The sequence below is a fragment of the Haliotis asinina genome, chromosome 11 (genome assembly GCF_037392515.1).
Source record: "Haliotis asinina isolate JCU_RB_2024 chromosome 11, JCU_Hal_asi_v2, whole genome shotgun sequence".
NCBI lineage: Eukaryota > Metazoa > Mollusca > Gastropoda > Lepetellida > Haliotidae > Haliotis > Haliotis asinina.
The window spans coordinates 37,357,356-37,368,133 of record NC_090290.1 but is presented as its reverse complement, the minus strand read 5'-3'; positions in this window follow the sequence as shown (position 1 = coordinate 37,368,133).

The window sequence follows — 10,778 nt, the reverse complement described above, 5'->3', positions numbered from 1 at the left end:
GTACATGCATTACTCCATGTGTTCTACAGGATGTGATGGATAGATGGGAGTCTTTGTGATGACTATTGGTTTCTAGGGTGGGAGTTTGGGCGATAGCTAGATATGAGTCTGGGTGATGGCGGGGTGTAGTCTGGCGATGGCTAGATATTACTCGAGGTGATGATTGGTTGTAGTCTGGGTGGTGGCTAGACAGAATCTGGGTGATGGCTAGATGGAGTCTGGGTGGTGATTGGTTGTAGTCTGGGTGACGACTGGATGAAGTCTGGGTGATGGCTAGATGGAATCTGGGTGATGTCTATTGGGTTGTAAGGGTATTTGAGGGTATGTCCAGATGACATGAAATACATGTAGTACGGTAGTACGGACAAGTTACACATACACCAATATTCACATATGTTTATTCGACAAGGTACATTACATATTCGTCCCTTACTTCACACTTCTACCCAGAGTTCCAGAGGTCACCCTTGTACCTCGATCTGTCACAGGCTGCCTCCGTTTGGCGTCCACAGTACAAATCAAGATCTTGCATATGTTGATTTAATAAACATGTGTTTAAACATACGAAAACGTGATAAAAAGGTTTACTTTCATTTTGTAAATACTCTCAAACAGTCAACACTAGTTCTGCGTTGTTATCTTTTGTTTAAAAGTGGTTGTACGGCTCCATAAACTCTGAAACAGTCCCTTTGATTTATACACGGCCACTTTCATTACCGTACACATCCCTCTTGTAGTTTAAAATTTAAAAAGAAATATGATTTCAGAATAAGCGCGTTTGTTTACAGACGAGAAACTCAGGTCTCGTGATATGCAAATTAGCCTGTGGCAGTTGTGTAGCCTTATCACTGCGAATGTGTATCACTGCAAATCTGTACGAGATTGGGATAAATGTCCTGGGATTTAATAGCTGATAAATATCTGAATCAGCGCAGTATTCACTGGTACTGATTGTGTTGCATCTCTAGCACAGTGAACCAGAATTTCCTGGTACTGAGTGAGTATTGTTTTACGCTACTTCTTACAATATACCATCAAGATCACGGCAGGGGGCAGCAGGATCATGGTACTGAGTGAGTATTATTTTACGCTATTTTTTGCAATACTCCATGAAGATCACTGCTGGGGACAGTAGGATCCTGGTACTGAGTGAGTATTGTTTTACGCTATTTTTTGCAATATACCATCAAGATCACGGCATGGGACAATAGGATCCTGGTACTGAGTGAGTATTGTTTTACGCTATTTCTTACAATATACCATCAAGATCACGGCATGGGACAATAGGATCCTGGTACTGAGTGAGTATTGTTTTACGCTATTTCTTACAATACTCCATGAAGATCACGGCATGGGGCAGTAGGATCCTGGTACTGAGTGAGTATTGTTTTACGCTACTTCTTACAATATACCATCAAGATCACGGCAGGGGGCAGTAGGATCCTGGTACTGAGTGAGTATTGTTTTACGCTATTTCTAACAATACTCCATCAAGATCACGGAAGGGGACAACAGGATCCTGGTACTGAGTGAGTATTGTTTTACGCTATCTTTTGCAATACTCTATGAAGATCACTGCTGGGGACAGTAGGATCCTGGTACTGAGTGACTATCACAGCAAAAATAACTTGGTTTCCGTTCTTGCGGAAACCTGATGGATACTGGGTAATGTAGGTTTCCGCTAGGTTTCAGTTTCAGGAAACGCGCAATGAGAGTTTCCGCATAGTTTCCACAACTGAAACTAACAAGTCTTTGTTTCCGTCATGTTTCCGTCAACTGAAACTGTAGTTGGAAGTTTCCATTTAGTTTCAGTTTACTGAAACCTTTATAGCTGGAGTGAGTAAGTTTCTGGTCTTGCGGAAACCTTGTGGATCTTGGGTAATGTAGGTTTCCGCTAGGTTTCTGTACAAGGAAGATGACAATGAGAGTTCGCTTAGTTTAGAAAGCTGAAATATGTTTTATTATCTTGTTATATTTATTACATATTTATTTGAACAAAAAACAAACGCTGGAAATATTATGATCCAACTGTTTCATTTCTTAGAAAAGCTCACATTTTAATGCAACAGGGCAGTTGCAGTAGTACACAATTCGCTGTATTAAGAAACTGGGGCGCTCAGAGAAGAGTAACAGAATTCTCTGCACACAAGCATTGCTCAGGAAGTAGGCACACTGAATGAAGACGAGCTAGCCAGTACACAAAGTGCTTTGTTCTTCTGTAGATGTTTGTTGGTGTATGCGAGTCCTGGTTAATATCTGGCGAAACATCTGAATCCGAATCAATCAGGCTCTCACATTGTGGTGGTAATAGCTCGCAAACCTTGAATGTGCTGTAAATATCTTGGTCACTGTCAGTGTCTGGAAAGGCAAAGGACATTCAGCTTGAATCATCAATTCAACTGAGAGACAATTCAATGAATGAAACACAGCAATATATATGATAATGCAGATAACATGTATTACAAATATTAAATACGTATTACCATTTGCTCACTTTCAGTTATTACAGTTACATGTATGATACATACATTAATATGTTAAACATGGATAGCAAAGTGACAGTGCAAACTCGATTTTTAGTGAAATCTAAAAATTCTTTGATGACTAACCTGATGAAACATTTGTCATTCACCCGAAAAATCTTTACAAACTAACAAACATCTTGTTACGGAGATGGAGATAACGTGTGTTTTTTTAAACAGACGTCTGGCAGTGAGGACAGAAAAGCCGTATTTCTCCTGGAATTTAAAATATATGTATATATTATGCTTGAATCCATGTACAGTTACACTTTGAGTGAGGTCAAAAAGGTTTGTTGTATGTATTAACATAGTGTCAGCTTCATTATAAAGCTATATGAATAATATTGTTATAAAAGAGATTCCCTTACCGGGCATCATTCTCCGAGTTTGTTGGTCCACAATCCATATCTGTAAATCAAATAACTGACACAACGATTCTTTCAGAAATATGAAACTTGAGGTGTGATGATAATGTCAATGCATTGTAGGGCTAACACATGCAACATGTACTGATGGACAAGGTTTTAATGGTTATAAAACAAATATCAAACCATGAAACTGATTAACTGGTACAACTGGATACACAGAACTGACACAGAACATAGGATACTAGATAATTTGATGAACTAATAAATGTATGATGTGACTTGGTTGAAATATTTCTGGAGTACAGATTATATGAATAGATATAACGAAGACATATATGCGGAATATCTCTGGGTACCCATGTTAAAACAAATATTGTAGAAACCAACCATATTTCAGAAACGTATTTCTCGTGATTTTAGGCTGTTTTTCTTGACAATTACTTGTCGCAATGTCCACAAAGAACTGTGTCCCTGCAGCAGAAAGTGCCACGAATAGTCTACAGAAATTATGCATGTACAAATCATAGCCAAAGGGTCAGTGGGATTGTGCTTCATTCTTCATTCACATTGACAAATGAATTAAGGTTTCAAAGAAATTGTGACACATCACCAAATTATATTAGTAATAGTAGTAAAGTTAACTTAAAGGGTAGATAGGGATAGTAGATCTGGGTGTATAACTGAAAAGAACAAACAATGTTAATATTTCTAACCCCCGTGCATGTTGTGAGCACAGTGCGTAAATTACTTACATGCTTACATGGTACGTGTGTGTGTGTGGGAGGGGGGGGGGGGGGGTCCATCCAGCAGAAATATATCCGGATACTACCTTCTCCTGACAGGATTTTAGAAAATAACTTATTTGCCACAATAAAGTTTCCCATGAGTGCTAAATCAGTAGGACTCATGACGCTCGGGCATGTTAAAGTAAGGTGAACATGTTTTCACAATTAATCACTGTTAATAATCACAAGGTCTACATATTGATGCTTGACACTGAGAAAAAGCAATCAGTGACGCTAATGCGATGAAAAGACTGCTAAAACCATAACTGCTCACTGTTGTCACTTTGAGTACTTACATTCAATCCGCTCAATTCCACTTTTCACACTCCCCTTTGATGTCGGCAATGTAAACAAATAAACGAATGGCGACAGGATCACGTCCACGCGAGACTATCTAATTGTTAACAAAACAACTCACAACAGGGTGTACCTTCCTCTTTTGTTGTAGAACGAGGAAATCTACTGTCAAATGGTCACATTAGATTTATTTTAAAAAACACAATGACAAAACTGTCTATTTCCCGTGAGTGTTAGCGAGACGCCATCTTGTTTGGCGGGTAGGAACAAATTTGTTTTCCTAGCAATTATTTTTCAAAACTTTAAGCATAAGATGGCTGCGTCGTGTAAACTTTGCCATGGCCACCTCACTTTCCCCAAAAGCACTCGACGAAAGAATTCGCAACTTGGAGAAGAAAGCAGAGAACGGATGCGAGCAACTCGGAGTACATCGGATGTGTCAGGTAAGACCGAGGGTATTTTATTGTAAATAACGTTTAAAGAAATATTGCGTTAATGACAGAAATCCGGATAGATTATAAAGTTTATCCCGCGAATGTATATTTTCGCTCGTATTATTTTTAAATGCTATCGTTAAATCTAAGTAAAATAGGCCTGAAAAAATAAGTTTGTTTATATTCCATTTCAATAGATCGACATGGTATAGAATACACCAAGCTTGTATTTGTAAGTAACTATCTTAGTACTAACCACAAGTATTTATTTAAGTTTAAAGGGGCAGACTTTTGATTTTAGTGCTCCTGTTAATAGTTTGCAAATTTTAGCGTTGCAACTCGGTTAACACTTGTACAAAAGGTGTGTGTGTGTGGAGGGGGGGGGGAGATGAATTACGATCTGCATCAAAAAGATCCGCCATATGTAGTGGTTCACTCATGGGTTTACTGGGTATTGCAAGATGTATTTCACCAATTCAGATATATTTTAAAGAATGATAAAAATGATGGGCTTTTACAATGGCAACATTTCGGTGTAATTTATTAAATGCAATCCTGGATCATTAGTGAAATGAAATTGTTTACCCCCAAATTCGCTCAGAGGGGTCAGATGTGTTTCTGAACTATTTGAGGCAAACACTAAATTCATATAAGAAACTGTTAGCTCTGCGTAGGATACATTTAAAATTTCATGTAATTTTTCAATAATTTAATACATACGTGTTGAGCATAATCATATATATATACCTGTTATATTTAATGTATTTGATTTACTCTTTTAGGCTGTTGTGAGAAAAATCTGGACACGACTGCTCCTGGAGGATCACCCTTGTCTATCGAAGGTATGTGCTCATGTTACTAGGTAATTTCACTTTGAATATTTCATTAATTCACTTCCCTACGTACGTTTTCTCAAAATGAAAAATACATGAAAGTATCATTTGCAAATGGATTTGAATAGCCGGTAAACTAAATCAGTTTAACATTACACCTGTGTGAAATTGCCATCAAACTGACCCCTTGATTTTACAATGCTTAATTGCTGCAAGGTTATGTCATGTGATATAACTAAACTTCTTTTATCATGATCTTTATGTCAGTTGTTCACTTACCGGTTGCATAACTTTGGCAAACAGGATGTACATAGAATTTGCACGAAATAACACAAAGGATGGTTAGCCTTTTTGGAAGTTATTTTAAATCATTTAACTACAAAATGGTAAACTTTCAGAACAATATATGTATTCAAAGTTATAAATCTGCAGTTTACTTGGTTGTATAATTTTCACTGACGATCGTTAATTTTAATAGACATTGTGTTGAATGCATGATTGAATGAAGTGCAAGAAAAATGACATTTGTTTTTATTTCAGTAAAGCCGATGACGAGGACTCTATGAATATAGTAGTCAAAGAAACAAGTGACTATATCACGACCAAGGATGGTCAATAGCATCTTGTGAAGGTAATTTTCACTCACCTGCCTGTCATTATAAATAGTTAATGATTTAAATAATAGTGTAAAGACAGATTTATGGATGTTAACTTCAGTAACCAAGCCAGCATGGCATATATAAATACCTTTGCCTAACAGATGAACTAAAATGTGTGAAACATGCTGTATAGTACTTTAAACATTTATTTTCAGAAGCGCTTTGTAGAGTGTGGCGGAACAGGCGTGATGATCTCAGTAGACAAGAAACCGGAAAGAAAGTGTCACACAGAACAGCAGCAAAAAAACAAAAAAAACCAAAAAGAATGAAATCCGTAAGTATATCTATTCGAATAATAACATGTAACAATCCTTCTCATTACAATGTGTGACAGATTCTAAGTTCCGGAAATATACATTTAAAATGTTTATGGATTATTGCTTTTTACATTCTTAAGATATGTAACACATGATTCAGATCATAATTTCATAAATCATAACATAAGAATCAAGTCAGTTAATGGTGATATATAAACATGTTATTACACTTCAGTGACTTCATGTCACTTCAGAGCAACAGATTGTGTGTCCATAAGAAAATAGGATATGTCATTAAATGTGATGAACTGCTTAACTTGTGTTGGGGTGATTAATGAAGTAAATAATTTTTCACGACACTTCCATTTTAATAATTTGCAATCCATCTTAGCATTATGGTTTATCTGTTGATTGATTTTTGTTTAATTTTCAGAAAATTGCACTGCGCATGAAAAGCCTGAAAACTATTGACTGGCCAGATCGACGAAAGGAAAGGGTTTCAACTATACTTACCTTGGAAATGACTTCACCAGTTGTGAGTGATGAAGAAGATGCCAATTCATTGCTCTCTTACCCCTTTACCTGGGAATCTAAACTCAAGATGTCTGCACTGGACTCAGCCACAATTTTCAACGCCACCACCAAAGCTAAGGCCAACATGAAGACCAGGATGCGGCATCCAACCACAATGACAGAGATATCCGCTCAAGGATGCCCAAGTGGGCTAGTAAATAGCTAATCGATCACATGAACGTAATTTTATCTGTGATCAATTAAATTTGAATTATTCTCAATGTAAAACTTTAATAGTTTTGATATTCTGATTGTATTTCAATTAATACAATTTTATTCAATCTTAATTTTTATCTATTTTCCAAGAGACCTTTATTTACTTTAAATACATTTTTTGTACTTTCAATGTAACCTAAGTTCTTTATTGCATTTTATTTCATTGTTGTATTGTATTGCATGTTGTGTGTTAATATATGTTTAGCATTGACTGACTGGGGTGTGTTTTTCTGTGTCAGCGTGAGGAGGTGCAGGAGGAGTCAAGGGATGCAACTGTTATAGCATGTTTTTAGAAATATTTTTGTCATAAGTTACAAATGTTGATCTGTTATCTAGTGCTATATCTTTTCATTATTTATTAGATATATGTTTGATCCATATTTGTCTGAAAATAAAACAGTGAATCTTATTGTATCTTTTGTTTTTCTTTATGTATACGTGATGATTGTACACAAACTCCTTATATTGTCTTTGCCAACCAGGAGTAACAAGAATGTTATATGCAATGACACACATTGAATGACTCCTGTGAACCCGAGTAAATGAAATGCTGTGGAAAGTTTTCTGGCAACAGAAACTCTGCGGAAACCTGATGGAGTCTTGGTGACTGAAACCCTGCGGAAACCTGATGGATCTCTAACTTAACTGAAACTCAACGGAAACTTGTTGGAGCATGGGTAACGGATACCGTGCGGAAACCCTTAGAAAGTGGGTAATTGACAGTTTCCGTCATTGCGGAAACTCAGTGTAAAAGAACGGAAACTCACTGGATTCTTGGTGGAAACTTAAGTTTCAGTCCACTTTCCATCAGGTTTCCGCACTGCGGAAACCAGGTTATTTTTGCTGTGTATTGTTTTACGCTATTTCTTACAATACTCCATGAAGATCACTGCATGGGACAACAGGATCCTGGTACTGAGTGAGTATTGTTTTATGCTATTTCTTACAATATGCCATCAAGATCACGGCATGGGACAGTAGGATCCTGGTACTGATTGAGTATTGTTTTACGCTATTTCTTACAATACTCCTTCAAGATCACGGCAGGGTACAGCAGGATAGTGGTACTGAGTGAGTATTGTTTTACGCTACTTCTTACAATACTACATCAAGATCACGACAGGGGGCAGTAAGGGCCCCTATAATGACTTCAGAGATGCTCCAGGCTCCAAATTTGTTTATGCACGTTATAGAAATTTGGATAAGACACAGTTCACAGAATTAATTTATTTATTTTGAAATAGCACAATGAGCAAAAATATCTAGAGTGAATTAATTGTACATGGACTTTATGAGCATGAGTGCATGCATCCTGATGTTCACAGCAATAAATGTTACAATAAATAAATCGAGATTCTTCAAAAAAGACGTTGAAATAATTTAGTACACAGCGTATATACATGTTGCAACAGATATTTTGTGATCTTCACCTTTATGAAAGGTATTTATTTATCGATCTGCAACCCATCATAATTATACATTCCGACATGACATTATAAAATGAAATTAGCCTCATATTTCAATTTTCTGGACGATCCTACAATGTATTCCCTAAATAAAAATATGTTCATCCTCGCAAACTGAAAACTAGGTCAGCATCACCTTTCTTCGTCAACATTTATGTTAAAACTATTCCTAAAGCAACTCCACCTAAATTATAAGTTATGCTATATGGCTGGAATCATGTCGATGTGACGCAATGCCCAACTCAACACAACCATACTGTTACCTAGCAATCTAAGTTTAAACATCTTAACTTCTCAATAATTCTTAAAAAATTACACACTGTAAAAAAATAAAAACATGGCCTTAAATGTCTTTATTTCGCCCGACACCCCTCTTGCTTGCTCAAGTTGGAAATGAAGAAGACATAATATTATGTGCTATGAACAAACGTTGGTTGTGTTCACAAATGATGACATAATTGATCCTAACGATTTTTAAGTTCAAGGATGCCTAAAGAGCGCATATTTACCGCTCCAAGTACGCATATTTACCTCCTTAAGTGCGAATATTTACCGCTCTAAGTGCGCATATTTACCGCTCCAAGTGCGCATATTTACCGCCTCAAGTACGCTTTTTTACCGCTACAAGTACGCTTATTTACCGTCTCAAGTACGTATTTTTACTATTCACTGCTCCAAATACGCATATTTACCGCTCCAAGTGCACATATTTACCGCCTCACGTGCGCATATTTACCACCCCAAGCACGCTTATGTGTGATACAATACTCAACTGAAGACAACCCAACAAATCCTTATCGTTTTCGTAATATGTATGTATGAAAGGTCACAGGTAAATGATATCAACGTCGGATGACCTTCTTTTATCCAAACGCTTGTCAAGCACAGATATTTACTCACAATGAGAGTGAGAAACTGTCGTCAGAAACGATACGCGGCGGCATTCACTCACTATACACTGTAACGCTCGTGCGGCAACATTCCATATGAACACAATGAAGAGTGATCATTGACCCGAAGACTCGAGCAGGTCCGCGTTAGAATTGATCTTCAGCAGCCCCTGCTTATATGGGATCGGGCGCGCTGACTTGGTCGACGCATGACATCGGTTCCTACTTGCGCAAATCGATGCTCATGTTGTTGATCGCTGGAGAGCCTATTCCAGACTCGATTATTTACAGATCGACCCCATGTAGTTGAAATACCGTGCGGCGTAATATAAACCCACTCACTCATTAACTCGAAACTTTGTAAACTTTGTGAAAACGAAATCCAAACACGAAAACCAAAACTGATGTCTATGATGAGTAATACGCAATTATTAAGAAAAACAGATGTACAAACCGACAGCATAATGAATAACTTCAGGTCTGATCTGAAGAATATTAAATCAATCGATATAATTAAATAAACTGAGAGGCAAACAAGTGTGCCTACTTAGATGTTTCATGTAAAGTAAAATACATTGTTATCTATTCTTTTTCCCTGCAAAGTAAAAATTCAGCTCGATAAAAATCTAAAGTAAGAAATTACTTGCAATCACGTATACAACTATTAATAATATGTTTTCCAATCCATCCGTGAAGGTCCCGGGGTAGAATAGGCCTTCAGCAACCCATGCTTGCCAGAAAAGGTGACTATGCTTGTCGTAAGAGGCGACTAACAGGATCGGGTGGTCAGGCTCACTGACATGGTTGACACAGGTCATCGGTTCCCATTTGTGCAGATCGATGCTCATGTTGTTGATCACTGGATTGTCTGGTCCAGACTCGATTATTTACAGACCGCCTCCATATAGGTGGAATATTGTTGAGTGCGGCGTAAAACTAAACTCACTCACACTTACTTTCCAATGTTGTAGATTGCAACCAACAAAAGAAAGTGTATCGTGTAAGACTGCACATACTGTAACGTATCGTTCAATGTAAGAATACGCCATAAAATATATGAAAAAATAATAAATATGTTCTTTTTCAAAAAAGACATCTTTATGTCACTCGTAGATCATCTGAGAATTACAGTAACGCACTGAAATGAAGGAGGAAAAAACAATTATATCATAATGAGTACAGACGTCATCTTCAGAGGATGATTATTCTCGATTACCTGCCGAGAGAAATTTGACTGGTCAAACCTACTCACAGTCCGTTAGCCATATTATTATTCCCAGTGCTTAGGCTTCCCTGCAGTGCTAAATCTCTCAAAGAAGCAAGTCTAGATTTCCTCAGGTTCAGAATCTCTCGTCTCCACGGGGTTACGTTTCAGTTTAAATGGGTTGATTTGTGGCTCTCAAAATTGTAATTTTATATATTCACAGACCTAGCACTAGTCAAGCCCAAAACGAAAACGACCTTGAAACCTATACGAA